The 16,771-nt window shown below is 42.5% G+C and overlaps 1 protein-coding gene across 4 annotated transcripts in view; it reads left to right on the top strand.

The window, feature by feature from the left end:
• Nucleotides 1–16,771, top strand: part of INPP5K (inositol polyphosphate-5-phosphatase K) — a 1,033,350-nt gene that overhangs the window by 604,427 nt on the left and 412,152 nt on the right. The gene's annotated exons all lie outside the window — the stretch shown is intronic.

Raw genomic sequence — 16,771 nt, 5'->3', positions numbered from 1 at the left:
TGGTCCAACTTCAACAATGAGGATGTGACATGGGGGGGGGTGCAACTCTCTCTCTCTCTCTCTCTCTCATGTTGGTGAATACTGTGTCCAGTATGTTTGATCCTGTGGTTGGAAAGTGCATCCTCTCATCCAGGGTGTTTGTGTTGATGAAGTCCAAGAAGTGCTGTACGTTTCCAAGTCTGTAGATGGGTAGTTAAACTCTCCTCCGAATAAGGGATTTGGTTGGATGGTGAGCACCTATAGTAGGTCTAGGTAGGAGTTGTGAGCATCATGGGTCCTAGAAGGTAACCAGTAGCTGGCCAGTACATGGTAGGGAACCTTGTCTGTTGAGACTTGGATGTAGATAAACTCCAGGGCATCATCCTGTTTTACCCAACCTAGAGTTATATTTGCTGCTAACCTTGATTGAGACACCGCCACCTTTATTCCCTGAATGTGCTACTGTTGGTCTAAATGTGTGGAAAGCATTTCAACCTTCTACTGTCTGGAGTACATTCTGCGGCTTTAGACAAGGTCTCGATAGCAGCACAGATGTCTACATTCTTCAGAATAAGGAGAGCTTAAAGGGGTGTGGAGTTTCTTGTTTACACTCCTAGCATTGAGCAGTAACACCTTAAGATTGCTTTGAGGTAGTTTTTTTTTTTTTTTTTTGCTATGTTGGGAATTTGGTCATTTTGACTTTGCCTAAAAAAGACTGTAACAGGATAGATAGTATTAGCCAATATCCGAAAGCTCAGGGGAGAGAGATGCAAACGATCATTGGCAAAACAAAGGGGTCTGTTAACTATGTCCTCCCATGCTGATAGAAATTGGACACCAGAAACTAACCAATTATTAAAATCACTCATTCTGTTCATACTATGGCATCATCCTTGGTGAAGGTGAAATGCTGCACATTGCAAAGCACGCAGCTGTCTGACACACATTCAGAAAGATCCATAATGTCTTTTCTCATATAGTCCATATTTAATGACACCTTAGCTAAAGTAAATTGGGAACCCCTTAAATCCCTGCCACTTAACAAGGCTGTTGAGTTCTTTAACTCAACATTCCTAGACATCCTAAATAGGAAAGCACCCAGCTGCCAAAAACGAATAAAACATAACCATTCAAGCTGGCTCTCAAAATCCACCAAAGAAGTCATGTCCACAAGGGATAAAATCTGGAAATCATGGCAGAAAAACAAAGACCCTACAACTCTAATACAATATAAACAACTCTGTAACCAGGCAAAATGTCTGATAACCAATGATAAAAAAGCCCACTGCCTCCTCCTACAAAGCCAACATAAAAATAATCTCAAAAGTTTCTGGTCCTCCATCAACCATCTATTACATCCAGGCTCTCAAAGCAACCCATTCCCTGACCCACACAAAACCTCTACCAAAGAGGGTTGGGAGGGTGGCTCAATGGCTAAGGTGCTTGCCTTACAAACACAAGGTGCATGGTTTGAGTCTCACAAGGGATAATTGGCTAGGCTTAAAATAGCTCACAAGGGCAGTTAGTTTAGTACTAAACTATGAACCTATGAACTTGCCACTCTCTTCAATTACTACTTCATTGACACCATAGCTAATCTAACCACCACCTTTACTATGGTTAACACCACCACGACCAAGAGAGCTAATGACCAAACCATCCCAGAAAACAATCCTGCATACAACTCTAACCTAAAATTCTCCCACATACCCATTGCCACAATAAAAAAAAATTTACTTTAGCTTAAACTCTGTACTCTAGCCCCTGACAATCTACCCCACACTTCCTGCAGCTAGCTACAAACTCTATAGCTTATCCCATCAGCATACTCATTAAAAGATCGATTAAAGAGTCCCTTGTCCCAGACATCTGGAAAAAAGCATTAATTCTCCCCTTACACAAAGGCGCCACCAACACAGACACCACAAACTTTCGGCCCCTAGCTATTCTCTCACGCCTCTCTAAAATACTGGAAAAAATGCATCCATGCCCAACTCCTCAACCTCTTGCTTGAAAATCAAATTCTGTCACCCACTCACCATGGTTTCAGACCAGGGCACAGCACCACTACAGCCCTCCTCTAACTTTATCAAGGAAGGAATCAGGCATGGGATTCTGTTAAAATAATCGCTTCTGTTTTCCTCGACCTCTCCAAAGCTTTCAATACTATTTCCCACACTATCCTCCTCTCTAAACTATTTACCCTCCACATTTCCCCACCTACCCTACAGTGGTTCAATAGCTCTCTCTCCAGTAGGTAGCAATCCATCAAATGGCAACAGTCTTACTCTCCTTTCCTCAATACTTCCACAGGAGTACTCCAAGGCTCCATACTTGGTCCTGTCATATGTAGCATCTTTATTAACAACTTTCACACCACTCTCCCACAATGCTCAGTAATCCAGTATGCTGATGACTCTACAATAATATGCACTGCAAATTCCAGCTCTGAACTCCTGCAGGTCACCCAGAATGCTCTCACCTTTACTAAATCTTGGATGCTTAATCATCTTGCCCTAAATCCAAATAAAACTAAACTAGTAATTTTTACCCCTAAGAAAACCACTCCCCTAGATAAAAAAAAAACTCTTCAGTGTACAAGTCCAAGACAAATACCACTGTAGAAGTTCTCCCACACACACTAAATTACTAGGCATTATTATAGATGAAAACCTAAATTTGACCTACACATAAACAGTAACATAAAAATAACACCAAAAGCTCAATATGCTGTACAGGCACAAACAAGTAGCAAGAATGTTGCCTCCAAGAATGTTATGTATGTACATCTCTCACATATTAAGGAATAAAAGGTTGTCTGACTACATGAGAAAATTGCTACATTGTCTCAGGATGACCATATCTACCAAGATGGCCACAGAGATGTAAGGAAATTGCAAATCCATGTTGTCAGGACCTGTGCTAGTGTTCGGCTGTTATGGTTTAATGCCTTGATTTTACAGGGTGAAGGCTAGATGTTATTGCTATTATCTTAGTGCTGTATGACACTGTCTACTTGCCCTAAGCTTAGTGCCACCCAAAGCCTTTCTGTGTTACTGGTTAAAGTACTAAGAACTAGCTTTAAAGGCTTGCTACTAAAGAGAGTATTGCTAACCACCACTGAGCGGTGAACAGCTCAGCGAAAATGTGCCTAATTTATAGCAGACAGAAAAGGCAGAAAACTAACTCACTTGCCTCCTGCCCAATGAATGACTACACTTTAAGCTCCCTGGAGTGCCCTCCATCTCAGACAAGGTTAACACCACCTGCCACAAGATGCATGATCCTGGAACTTTTTAATGTAGAAGCACAGAAAAAGTAGCTCAAGTGCAGATTAACACCCAACTAAGTCCCTAAAAAGCCCTCTGGCTGATGAAGCAATCTCACTTTTACCCTCCCTGTGTGTTTCCCAACTCAGACTGACAAAGCTACTTTACTACCGCTACTAGAATAGCAGTCCTAGTCTTCTTAATGTAAAAACACACACTGGTTGGCCAAAAGCAAAAAGATACCAGAAAGACGTTTAACAAGCTACAAGTAATTGCAAGGAGATTAAAAGGTAGACAAGCCAGCAATGAGGAACACACAGACTTCAAGGTAATTATCCGAACTTTTCTGTGCATTTTTGTCTGTTACAGTTAAAAGCATTCTCAAGTCTACTCCTTGATCTGTTTAAAACTTTCATTTAATGGCTACAGCTAGGAACTGTAATTTTTCCCATCCACCCTCCCTAGTGTTGTGTTTTCTTATACTTGGTGGCTTTGCAGTTGCCCGCCCATACTGTACATTTCATCTGTGACACTCCTCCCAGTCTAGTGTCATTAGTTCACTCAATCTAATAGAGAACATTTGTGAAGGCCAACCCACTCAGATTCTTAACGTTGAATTAACTTCTGTTCCAGCTTTCTCCATTTCCACTTTATTGGAAAAAAAAAATTCTAAGCTTGCTTCCCCCACTTCCTGTGGCAGGTCAGATACGGATTTGCTGTGTAGTACTGTTTGTGAGCTCCTAAGCCCCCCACCCCCCCACTTAACTGGAGTTAAACTATTCCTGGCGCCATAAAGTCTGTTCTTCAAAATTTCCATTGCAACCAGCCAGCTTTTTAGTTTTAGCACTCATCTGTTTCTTTCATCAATAAGTTACAAATTGCTACAGCACTCAACTTTCCTCACTTGTCTAGAGGAAAACAGTTTTTAGTACTTAATAAATAAGCACCTATTCAGGCATGTCTAATGGTCAGCTCCCGGTGTTTTCTCCTGTCTACTTGATGAATCTGGGCATCTTGGGACAATGCAGCAATTGCCTCATGTACACAGACAACCCTCTCCTCCTACCACCCAACACAATGACCTGTGAGAGATGCACTTATATAGCCAAACTGGAAGCAAAGCTCTCTTCACCAAAGACTGGCCTAGACAGTCAAGAGGAGAAGGTAAACACTTGCACCGCACCCAGGGTTGCCAGACGTCCCTATTTGGGTGGGACTGTCCCGAGATCAACAGCCTGATCCCGAGTCCCGCACTGCCGGTTTAAATCCCGGGCAGCCACTGCTTTGTTTTTTTTTTTTTTGATTGGCAGTTCCGCATTAAACAGAAGTAGCTCCGTGTTTAGAGATTTTTGATTGGTCCATATACCGGTAAACAGGCCAATTAAAAAATCACAAAACAGAGCTACTTCTGTTTAATGCAGAACTGCGATGTTCCGCATTAAACAGAAGTAGCTCCGTGTTTAGCGATTTTTGATTGGCCCGGGCCAAATAAACACAAAGCTACTTTTGTTTAATGTGGAACTCTGATGTTCTACATTAAAGACCTAGCGGTTTTTTTTAGTCTTCACTTGCTGTGAAAGACCTTTTTTTTTGTTTTTGTTAGTCTTCACTTTGTCCCTACCTGGCCAGTCGGAAATCTGGCAACCCTGACCGCACCACACACATCACATAGTCCCTCAAAACCTACACCACCAAAACACACACACAGAACCACAAAACACACACCTACATTCGCGGAGGCTCTCAGTACAAATCTGCCCAAACCGCAGAGACCTTCAAAGCAGAAATGCAAGCAGACTCCACCCCCCCTAACAACCCAAATGACACATAGCCCACATACTCAGTGTGCCACTCAACTACAGCCCATAAGGCATAACGTACCCAACACTCTAGTCATAGGTGACTCTATAGTCAGGCACACTGATGTTCCACTCACCAGGCTAAACAAGGAAAAAGTTACTGTCAGCTGCCTGTCAGGTGCCAGGATCCACCACATAACACACTCACTTAGGTCACTCCACAACAAGTGCAAATATGACTCTGTCATTGTCCATGTTGGTGTGAATGACCTGAGACGTACCTCTCTGGACTACATGAAAAGAGACATGGAGGAGCACTCTGATCTTGTAGCTGAGGCTGGTATGACCCTAGCCCTGAGTAGCATCCTGTCATCACCCAGAATGACACCACAGTACAAGGACAAAATGATTGACTTTAACAACAGGCTAAGCTTCTGGTGTCATTCTAAGGGAATCCAGTATCTGTCTGCCTGGGATGACATGATCAACAGACCATGATGCTTTGCCAGAGATGGCCTGCACCTGTCTCCCTTGGGATTCCGGATACTGGCAAAGGCTCTTGCCACCCCTATAGTGCCTTTTTTTAGGCAAGGTTCAAATGACAAATTCACCACTGTAACCGGTACAAGCAAGCAAAACCTGAGGGTAATGCTACTCAATGACAGAAGTCTAAACCACAAAATGCACTCACTTGAGGCACTCCTTAAAATGGAGAACATCGACATCTGTGCAGCGACAGAGACCTGGTTCAAAGCTCCAGAGAGCACCCCTGCATTACCAGGCTATAATTCATACCACACCTTTCGGCCACCAAACCCAGACCGAAACACTAAAGGTGGAGGCGTGTCCATACTCATTAAGGATATCCACACCTCCAAGCTAGTTGCTCAGCATAATGCATCCGAGATTATCCAAGTTCAACTAACTCTGGGTAAAACCGCAATCCAGATTGTAGCTTGCTACAGACCCCCCACCATGCCCCAGGATTCCCACTCCTCTTTTCTTTATACACTGGAAAATATTAAGGTACAACCCAACACTCTAATAATGGGTGATTTCAACTACCCTACCATTAACTGGGAAAACTACTCATGTACCAACTCTTTTGCTCAACGTTTTCTGGAAATCATCAATTCCAACACTTTGGATCAACTTATCCACACCCCCACCAGGGGCAGCAATATCCTAGACCTGGTCATCACCAACATGGGTGACCGGTGTTCCACACCAGAGGTCAGCTCCTCGTTGGTCAGATCTGACCACAAGCTAATCACCCTAGACATCTACATCCCGCTCCTACCCCCCATTAGGAAAACAACCGTAACAAATTTCTCCAAAGCCAACTTCACGCTTCTTAAGACAGAAGTGGCAAACTTCACGACACCCATGCAGATGGACAGTAGAGGTACGACTGCTGAATCCTACACAAATGCACTTTATAAACACTTACACGAGTGCATGGATCGTGCTATCCCTAACAGAACCAAGATGCTATCCTCCAAAAAAAGGAAGCCAATCTGGTGGTCTTCTGCCATAAACAAACTCTACAACAGAAGAAAGAAACTGTTGCAAAAAAAAGTAAAATCCCATGATTGGAGGAACTCCCTGGTCAGCCTCAGTAAGAAGCTGAAATCCCTCATAAAATCCTCCAAAGCTAGTTATGAAAACAAAATCACCACTGATTCTAAAGACAACCACAAAGCATTCTATAGCTATGTCAAGAATCTCAATGGCAGCAGTCAGATGTGCTCTGAGTTACAGCACAATGACACTAAATATACAGAACCAACTGATATTGCCAACATCCTGGCAGATAGGTTCAGTGCTAACTTTACCCCCCTCTCCCCTCTCACCCCCTAAAGGGCCCATCTTTATACTGGAAGAATGCAAAGTTCCTATAATCAAGGCTGCACAGGTAAAAACTTCACTCTCCAAAGCCAAGAACACAGCATCCATGGGACCTGACAACATACCAGTCTGCCTTCTACATGAACTACAGAATGAACTGGCACCCCACCTAAGTACCATGTTCAATTATAGCCTCACCTCAGGCTTTGTGCTCATTGAATGGCGCACCGCGACAGTTATCCCACTCCACAAAGGGGGGGGCACAACAGACCCTGGGAACTACCGCCCCATTAGCCTGATGAGCCTCGTCTGCAAGGCCATGGAACGTATCATCATGAAACTCATAAACAAAGACATTGGAGATCTCCAAACTCTGGACCCCAAACAGTTTGGGTTTGTAAAAGGCAGATCATGTCTCCTAAACCTGATAAGACTTCTATGCCATAGATGAGAGTAAGGTGGTTCACACAGCCTATCTAGATCTCGCCAAGGCATTCAGCACCATCCCCCACTCTGGAATTATAGATAAACTCACTAAACTAGGTATAAATCCCTGTGTCACAAGATGGGTTGCCAACTGGCTTACTTGAAAGAACCCACATCGTGAAAGTAGCAGACTCCAAATCAGACTTCAGACCAGTGACAAGTGGAGTACCACAGGGTTCAGTCCTGGGTCCTCCCCTGTTTGGTATCTTCTTCTCTGAAGTACGGGCTAACACAGAAGGTTAGGAAGTAGTTCCCCAGTTTCAGAAAACTTTGAAGAGGAAGCCGAAAGCAAGTCCTGATGGAAACTCACTGCTATGATTCTTAACCCAGAAGTGCTAAACTACACAGCACTTCAAGAAAGGTAATGCTTGTGTATATCTGAAGAAGTTGTGGATGAAAACATACTGCTTACTGTTGTGGTCAGCGTTAGTGAGTGCTGTGCTATGCTTAATACCTGTCAATAAACGTGTTTTCGTGGAAATGGCTATCGGTGACTTCTGGCGCCTTTTCCTCCTTTTACTTGGACTGGACTTTAAAAAAAATGTCCAGGTAATTACTTTAGTTATTTATTTATTTATTTATTTTTGTCCCCTTACTCCTAAAACATTTGGTTGGCTGCCAGTCATTGTAGATAGAAGTTGCTAAATAATGACATATATTTGAGTTTCAGAATTTTATTTCCTTCAGAAAATTCATGCTAACACATTCTTTTGTTTAAGGAAGTTTGTAATTTTGTTAAGAGCAATAATTAAATCTGTTCCTGTTTTTCAGCCCTCGCTCCCCCTTAATTTTAGGCTTTACCCACATTTCTTCAGCTGAAAGGGCCAGAGGTATGCAAACCTATTCACTGCTGCTGCCACTGGTCGATCCTCACTCACTCTCTGTCACACACACACACACATACACTGCTTCTAAAAATGCATGCTAGCACAATTAAAAATATGTTCCTATTTTGAGCCTTTGTCCCATTTATTTTATGCTCAAATTTAGATACCTTGATCTAAGAGCATACCTCTCAATATGGATTTTTTTTAGAATGTCCAGGTTTTTGACTCATATTTTTGGTCTGTTCCTCATAAAAAAATTGTTTTTGATTAATCTTTAAGTCACTAAATAATAACATGCATTTGTGTTTCAGACTTTGTCCTTCAGAAAATGCATGCTAACACAAATCCTGTTATTCTTGCAACTTTCTAAGTTTATAAGAGCAATATTTAAAAACTGTCCCTGTTTCTGTGCATTTGTCCCCCCCTTATGTCAGTCATTGTCCAGATTTCTTGTGCTAAGAGGTACGCAAACCCCTTAATATGCTGCCCTGAAGTGGCAGACTAATTTTTCAGAGGTCATTACCTGGAGATTAACACCCTGCTAGAGAAAGTTCGTTCTCCAGTCAGGGTGCGATTTACAGGTCACCCGTTCTCTCATACAATGTAACAGCTATCCTCTGATTTTGATTTTTGTCAAAACAGCAAACATCTGCTTCAGAAGATTTTCACTTTCAGTCTGAAATCAGTTAACTTCAACTCTGGTATCCTGAAGGCTTATTCTAGTGCATAAAAACAGCATGTTGGATTAAGCACAGGAATTAAGGAGAACTTGATTGATGTATTGAAGTGAAAGCAAGAAGAGGAAGGCTTGGATGAAAAGAATGTAGAGCCAACTTGTGATATTGAGCACTCGTGCTACAGGCAGTTTAGATAGCTGTGATGGCCTGCTGATTTATGCGTGTGTGTTTGTAGTGTGCCTGCTACACTCAGTATACTGCATTTACCACAATGCATTGTAAGCATTGTCCAATTGTACTGAGTGTTGTGAACTCACTTGTGTATTCTGATAACATGCCTTAACAACACGTTTGCTTTTCAGAAGTATGCTGTACCTTCTACACTGCTCTGTGTGTGCTATGTCTGCTAAATGCATTCATTTTTTGTGTTTAGCTTGTTTTGAGGTCTGCTGTGCATCATTTAGGAAGTATTCACTGCTTTATTCTGAATTTAGCACTTGCTACAAATTGTACATTTTTGAATATTTACCTTACTGCAGCTCTGAGGTTAATTATTGTACTATTTGATCACTTGCATCCTAGAGACTTATTCCTTTAAGTACGTAATATTGCTAAAACTCTAAACAGTAATGAGATCTGGGGGCATGTTGATATAAATGCAGGTCTGATCCATAATGCTGTGCACTTGTATCTCACCCGTCTCATGAGGACATTGAACAAAGCTTGCTTTCCAGATGTCTGTATGTCTTACTGTTTGCAAGCTTTGGTTATGGGATGGGATGCCACTAGTTGCTGCTGCTATCACCAAGACTGGATAATAACAATTGTTAATGGAGAACACACTATATGTATCCATTAGTACTGGGTGAAGCTGTTGGTAATGGGATTATGTTAGACTGGCACTGTATTTCTACAAAATATGTAAATAAGCTTTTTGAAAATGCTTTAAAGTTGAGGTGAAATGAAAAGAAAATGAAGACATTTCAGCCTGTGCATTTCGTTGAGTGTTTCAATTTAAACATGTTCCTGTGTATATTAGTCTTTGTTTAAAAAATTGTTTCATATCCTGGTTCTGATTATTTTCAGCATTTGTAGGTATATATACACTGCATAATGGAAATATCCGGAATAACAAAAATCAGCAGTATTTATATATCAGAGAAGAGAAACATTTGTCCATGACTGCAGAATTTCCTTTCCAAATTAATCTTTTCAGCTGCAGAAGTTAGAATTGGAAATACAGTAGAACTAGATGTTTGCATTGAAGTTATGATTTTTTGAAATGTCTAGCTTATCCTACCATCCAGTCCCAGCCTTCCTGTTCTTTACTTGTCACCATACCTCAGCTATGTAAGTTTTCTGTTTGACATCAGTTTCCATACCGGATGTGCAGTCCTGGAGACCATCTGACAGATGAGGTCCTGAGAGTTGTTAAATGCATCACTCTGTGATGCTTTGAGCTCTGTTTTGTCATCCTTTCCTTGAGTGAAACTGCTTGGGGACTTTAAGGGAAAGGGTGTTACATGCTTGGAAAAAACATGGCCAGACACTCTATCATTCATTTAAATGTTTGCCACTATTAAAGTTTGTTGGACCAGTACCTGATCTCATCCATCCATTGATACTAATACAGTAGTTCTAGAGCCTTTCCCCTTTTCGGAAAAGATAGGATGAGTCCTCCTTATCCGTCTTCATACCCCGATTGGCCCTTACAGCTGTATGCCATACATACTGCAGCTAAATAATTACAGTTGCTTGAAATTATGACAGTAGGACAGCTTCTGGGATAGTCTGCTGCTTCTGACATGCACATGCCTTTTCTTTTTCTTTTTGTAACTCTGTCCAACTTAATTTAACTTCAAGAAGTATTAAAAGAAAAAATAAATAAATATCCATTTAGTGATCATTAACCAGACCATTTAGAACATATTGCAAGGCAAATGTAAAATTATTTATCTTACCACTTGAAACACACAGACATACAGCAGTTACATGCGTGCCTATTGTTTGACCACAGACATTATTTTCATTATTTTTAAGGTTTCCTGTTGCTCTGGTCGTGGCGTATTCATGATTTTTTCATTTTTCTTTTATCCCCTGTGAAACAGCCTTATCGCTATAAATAGTTAATAAAAGAGGCTTCTGCATGCAGCTAATGATATTTCAAAGCAGTCTCTTGTAATGTTAACCGAGTTCTGCTAGCTGCAGCACACTAGTATGTAAATTACCATTGTTCCTATAAATAATGAAAGTGGTTACTCGCACTTGAGTGCCTTTGAAAAAAAGTAGGATGATTAAGAAGTGTCTGAATAGTAGTTTATGATATTCTGTGCATCACTTTTAGAATTTGGCTAGTCCATGCATCAGCCTTCCCTTCTCTGAGACTTTGAACAGTTCTTGAGTCATCCAATCCATGAACTGGCCATCGCCTTCTGATAGTTTGGCTATTGCTTGTATTAGCTTTCCACATCTAATGTGGCCATTATGGGCTTGCTTTTAGCAAATTCTGTTTACCAGTTTTATGGGTGATATATATGGATGTTAGTTTGCATTAATACTAAAAACCGAAAAGAGCATGCCAGCCGGACACACTGTGTTACATGACTGGCAGGCAGTACAGCTGCTACATTCTATGTGAAAAGCCTTATTTACTGTGAGTATGAATTTTGATCAACTTCGAAGTAGTACACCTTCCGTAAACCATCAAATACCGTTCAGCAGAGACGTACCAACAGTTTAGTAGAGGGACGCTCTGTGTTACCTTCCACATACTGCGCTATATTATTGAAGAGAGAACAATGACCACATAAGAATGGAAGACGAGGCAGAATCAGTGCACAGCATATTAAGAGTTTAGCATAAGGAAGCAGTTGTGGATGATATGGGCTGCTGTAACCATGGAATCTTTATTAGAAAGTAAATGTTTGGACAGCAGGTGGAAATTAAGTTTTGAATAGTTCAAGTTTCTGTAATGTTTTAATATTGAATGGATTGATTTTTCCTGTATGACATCTAACTCTTCACTCCTCATCTGTAGCAGGAGAGCAGGACATGAGTTTTATTCCAGGACCAGCTGAACTTGTTTACATCCATGTTTGCCACAAGGTGGCAGTAGTGGTCCACACCCATAGGACTCATTTGGCACACACAGTACACTTCAAAGACTCTGTTTCATTATTTGTCCGGTTTCTTTTATAGTACTTGAAAGTCTTGAAGTACCCACATATAACCCTGCTATGTACAGGGACAAAACTAAAAAATGTCTAAAAAGAATAATATATACCTGGCCTGTCAGTAAAAGTAACTGCTACTGCTGTTGGCTATTAGAACACTAAGAATGTGACAGAAGGACAGAGCATCCAAGGAGGACTTCAGTTCCAGGGAAGACATGTTGGCAACACCTCACCCATCTTTTGGTGTTAGGGTAGAAATGGAAGTCCAGCAGAGATTTGCTGTAGGAAGAGCTGGTTTTATGTCATTTATGTTGAGGCGGTGAAGAGGTGTGATATGGCTGGGATTTCTATTCTAGCCCACTGAAGGAGCTGTAAAAATCCCTTTCAGTGAATCAGCACAGCTGCATAAGTGGTATGAGGACAGTATATATGTCCTTCTATTCCTATGTTGCAGTATTCATACTGTGGGATTTCCTGCATCAGGTGAGCCAACGTCGGCTCCTATACAAAAGCTTAAACCTGGCTGCTGTAGGTGTGTGGGACGTCACACGTAGGGGCATAAACCAGGGACCATAAATGTGACGTCTGCACTCACAGACCTCAAGCTTTTCAGCCACAGATGATGTTAACTTCAACCACTTCACTCCGAAGACTTCTAAAGATAAGTACCCCGTTGGGGATTTGCTTCTCTTGCGTATGCTGAGCTTGGTTGCTGTAGATTCCTCTTTAGCTGATGTCTGAGTAAAACAGCAAGTGTAACTGCGCACTGCAGATATCGCACAAATACTCTCACGGCCAGTGTGTGTTTTGCATAGGTAAGGAGCATGACCATAAGGCCTGCCCCATTTGTCAGTCTTTCGTGTCAAAAACCCCACAAAGCCGACTGGCTGCACTAAACTTGTATCTGGAAAATCAAAGACTAAAACGCCTCACTCTCAGGATGGATCCCGAGTTGGCCACCCAAGCTAAACAACCGAGGAAGAAGGCCAAGGTTGCCAGGCCTTCTCCCAATGCCGCTCTGCCATCGGATGTCCCGCTGACTACCGATATAGGGGCCGAGGGACACCCGCTTACTCCATCAGCTTCGACGGTTCCTCTGGAAGAGGCTGTTTCTGCAGCCAAAGAAAGCACGTCCACAGAGTTAAACCAGATGCTGGGCATAACAGACGTCTAGGGGGAAACCATCACTTGGTCGGCCGACCGAGACTTCTCCTGCTCCAGCAAAAGCATCTGTCTCTAAGCCTACCCCTAAGCCCACGCCAACAGAGAAGAAACAAAAGACTAAACACTTGAGCCCTATGCCTCAAGGAACTCCAGATTGGCAGTCGTTCACCAACTCACTAATGCAGGCCTTCATGGCCCTTAGCCCCTCAGGCTCTGCTCCTACCAACATTCCTGTGCTGAGCCCCAGGCCAGCCTCTGCTTCCTCCCTACCTTTAACCACTACTCATCAGGGAGAAGAGGAAGAAGAAACAGATCAGTCCTATTACTCTTCTGAGGAATCTGTTTTTTGTGCCTCTCAAATTGCTTCACCTGTGGATTATTACTCTCCAGACAAAGACTCTTTTGAAGGAGACTCCCCACCAGAGGATATTACCTTTGGGGAAACTATTACAAAAATGCAAGACTACTTCAAGTGGGATACTGCCTTAATGTCAGATACCCAAAAAAGATATTTTGAACTTCTGCAACTTGAGTCACCATCCCTTTCAGAAATTCCTCCTGTACTTCCAGCTTTCCTGGATGCCTTTAACTCTGTCTCCTGGAACCCAGATTCACAACCTCCTGCCCCTAAAAGGCCGGATAGGTTTTACAAAGTGCCTGATGACCAGAAGTTTGTGGTAAAACCTCCCCTGGCTGACCCAGTAGTTATTGCTGGGTCTCCAGACAGACAGTCTAGGCAATTACCCTCTGCTTCACTTTTGCCAACAAATAAAGACAGCAAACAAATGGACAGATTGGGTAAGAAGGAATACACCTCCTCTACCCTGCAGGGCTATCAATTACCAAACCCACATGATTAAATTCACCCTGGACCTTGGTCTCCCAGGCTTCCAACTTGCTGGCGTCTACCCCAGACTGTCCAACCAAAGCTGACATCTCATCAAAACTGTTTCTAGCTACACAAGTAGCCAGACACACTATCAGGTGCAGTTGCAGTGCAGCAGAGGCCTCAGCCAGGTCACCTGCCTCTGCATCTGCCTTACACAGATACGCTTGGCTTCATCTACAACCCTTACCAGAAGACTTTAAATCCAAAATCATGGATGCTCCTCTGGACCACAACCTTTTATTTGGAAAAAAAACTCAGCAGAACTTTTCAAAAACTTACAAGAGAAAAGCAAAGAACTGCAAGACATTAAGCATCTACTCCTGTCCCCCTTCCCTAGATATTACAGGAACTACCCAGCAAAAATGTCCTTTGTCAGAAGGACTCCTTCAGCATCATGCCCTTTCTTCACAAGGCCCCGTAGGGCATCCAGGAGACAGCCTTACTCCAGACACCCCCCCCCAACCAAACAGCCCTCTTCAGCGTGACTGCCCTGCTCAACTGACTCTGTCCTCCCACCTTACCCACTGCCTTCCCTTCTGGAAATCTGTCACAGCAGATTTTTGGGTTCTTTCTATCATCCATAAAGGATATTTTCTATCCTGGAAGGAAAGACCAAAACCAAAAAGAATTCCATTCCCTCAAAAAAATCAGCTTCATCTAGTCCCTGTCATTCTGAAGGAACTCCTGACTCAAGGAACTATAGAACCAGATGTTCTTCATCTCACATTGCTGCAGTCCTTACTTACGGGTAGTCCGCTGTCCTCGGTCGGCCCGAATACCAAAGTATTAGGCTGACGTCGGTCATTAGATCTGACATCAGGGTATAAAGGCGCATGACCCGATGCAGAAGCAGCGTTTCAGACCGATACCAAGTTGGGCTAAGTAGAACTAGGAATATTTTGTTTTTCTTGCCTCAGTTACTTACCGGATGTCAGAAAAAGTGAATAATTGTATTTCTTGTGGGAAACAGATACCACATAGGATTACCACTGCTTTGTATTCCTTGTTTGGGACGGGTTAGTCTTTGGCAAGAGGTGTAATTATAATATGCCGTCGGATGTTGCCTGCTTCTACTAAGAAGCGCAAAGACAAATCTTTAAAGCCTAGGCAGGATGATTCCAGCTGAACAGGTGGATCCGGTTGAAGTTTCTGTTGAGTCCCAGAAACTTTGATTTTACAAGATGTGGCCTCTCAGGAGGCAGGTCAGGCTGAAGGGGCCTCTCAGGTTACTATTCTCCCTTCTATGCCTAAGGTGGTTAGGCCTTCTGCTACTGTTTCTAAGGCTCCTTCTAAGGGCAGGTCTGTTTTGCCTTCCTCTGGTGTCAGTTCTGGTTCTTCAGGGTCTGTGCCTAAAAAGCACATGCTTAAAATGGCAGAGGATTTGATTACTTTAATTAGAGGTTCTTTGCCCCCTCCTGATAAGAGGCCCAGGATGGAGCCAGAGTTGGAAAGTTTGGAGCAGGCCTCAGATGATTCAGAGTCTTCTACTGAGGACATTCAAGATTTCCTCCTTATTCTGATTCTGATGCAGAGGATTCCTCTCCTTCTGCTTCTCCTCCAGAGGATTTTTCATTTTCAGAAACTCTGCATTCCATGTGGGAGCATTTTAAGTGGGAGGGACAGGATTACTCTGATTCCCGGAAGAGGCTTAGGGAGTTCTTGTTTTTACCACAGCATAGACCCTTAGCTATACCTCCGGTTTTGGATGTTGTTTCAGATGTTTTCTCGAAGCTTCCCTTAATCCAGATTCTGTGCCTCCTGCCCCAGTTAAACCGGACAGGTATTACAGGGTGCCTGAGGCTCATAAATATCTGTATAAGAGTCCTAGGGCGGACCCAGAAACTATTAGTCAGGGACCTAAGGGTGTTAGGGCCTCTGTTGTTAAGAACTGGATAAGGAAGCTAGAGCTTTGGATAGATGGGGTAAGAAGGTGTATACCTCTTCTACTTTAGCAATGAGAGCTTTGAACTGCCAGTTTCATATGTTGAAGTATCAGAATTTCCTCCTTTCTCAGCTAAGATCTAAAGTGGATGCTTTGGCAGAGGGCATAGAGTGTAAAGAATTGCAGGATTTAGTGCATGTTTCTGAACAGGTGGGTAAGCACTCTCTGCAATGTGGTCTTGATGCTTTACAGGCTTCTTCTAGGGTGGCTGCCACTGGTTCAGTTATTTGTAGGCAAGGATCAGAATTTGTCTGAGCATGTTAAGTCTAGAATTCTGGATGCCCCTTTGCAGTCTGAAGTTTTGTTTGGTCCTCCTGTGGAGTCAGTCTTAAAGAAAATGGAAGACAAGGCTAAGTCTATGCAGACTGTTAAAGATTTTTTGCAGGTACAACCTCCAAAGTTTAGTAGAAATTGGCCTACTAACTGATTCTCAGTCTAGGGGTAGATCTCAGATTCCTCTTGCCTGGCAGCTCCTTTGGGAGGAAAGTTGGCTCTTTTCAAGCAAAATTGGCATTTAGTCACCCAGGACAAATGGGTATTGGACATTATAAACCGAGGTTACAAGTTCTATTTCCATACCATGCCTCCTTTAAAAGGCTCACAGACAAATTTCTTTACTTCTTCGAATAGGAGCTATACAGCCAGTTCCTCTGTCAGAAGTGGGCCTAGGATTTTATTCCACCAATTTTGGATTTATCTGTCCTCAATACTTACCTGG

Source organism: Protopterus annectens, chromosome 13.part0 (genome assembly GCF_019279795.1).
Source record: "Protopterus annectens isolate FY-2018-M chromosome 13.part0, PAN1.0, whole genome shotgun sequence".
In the NCBI taxonomy this organism is placed as follows: Eukaryota; Metazoa; Chordata; order Ceratodontiformes; family Protopteridae; genus Protopterus; species Protopterus annectens.
This window is presented reverse-complemented; position numbering and strand designations above follow the sequence as displayed.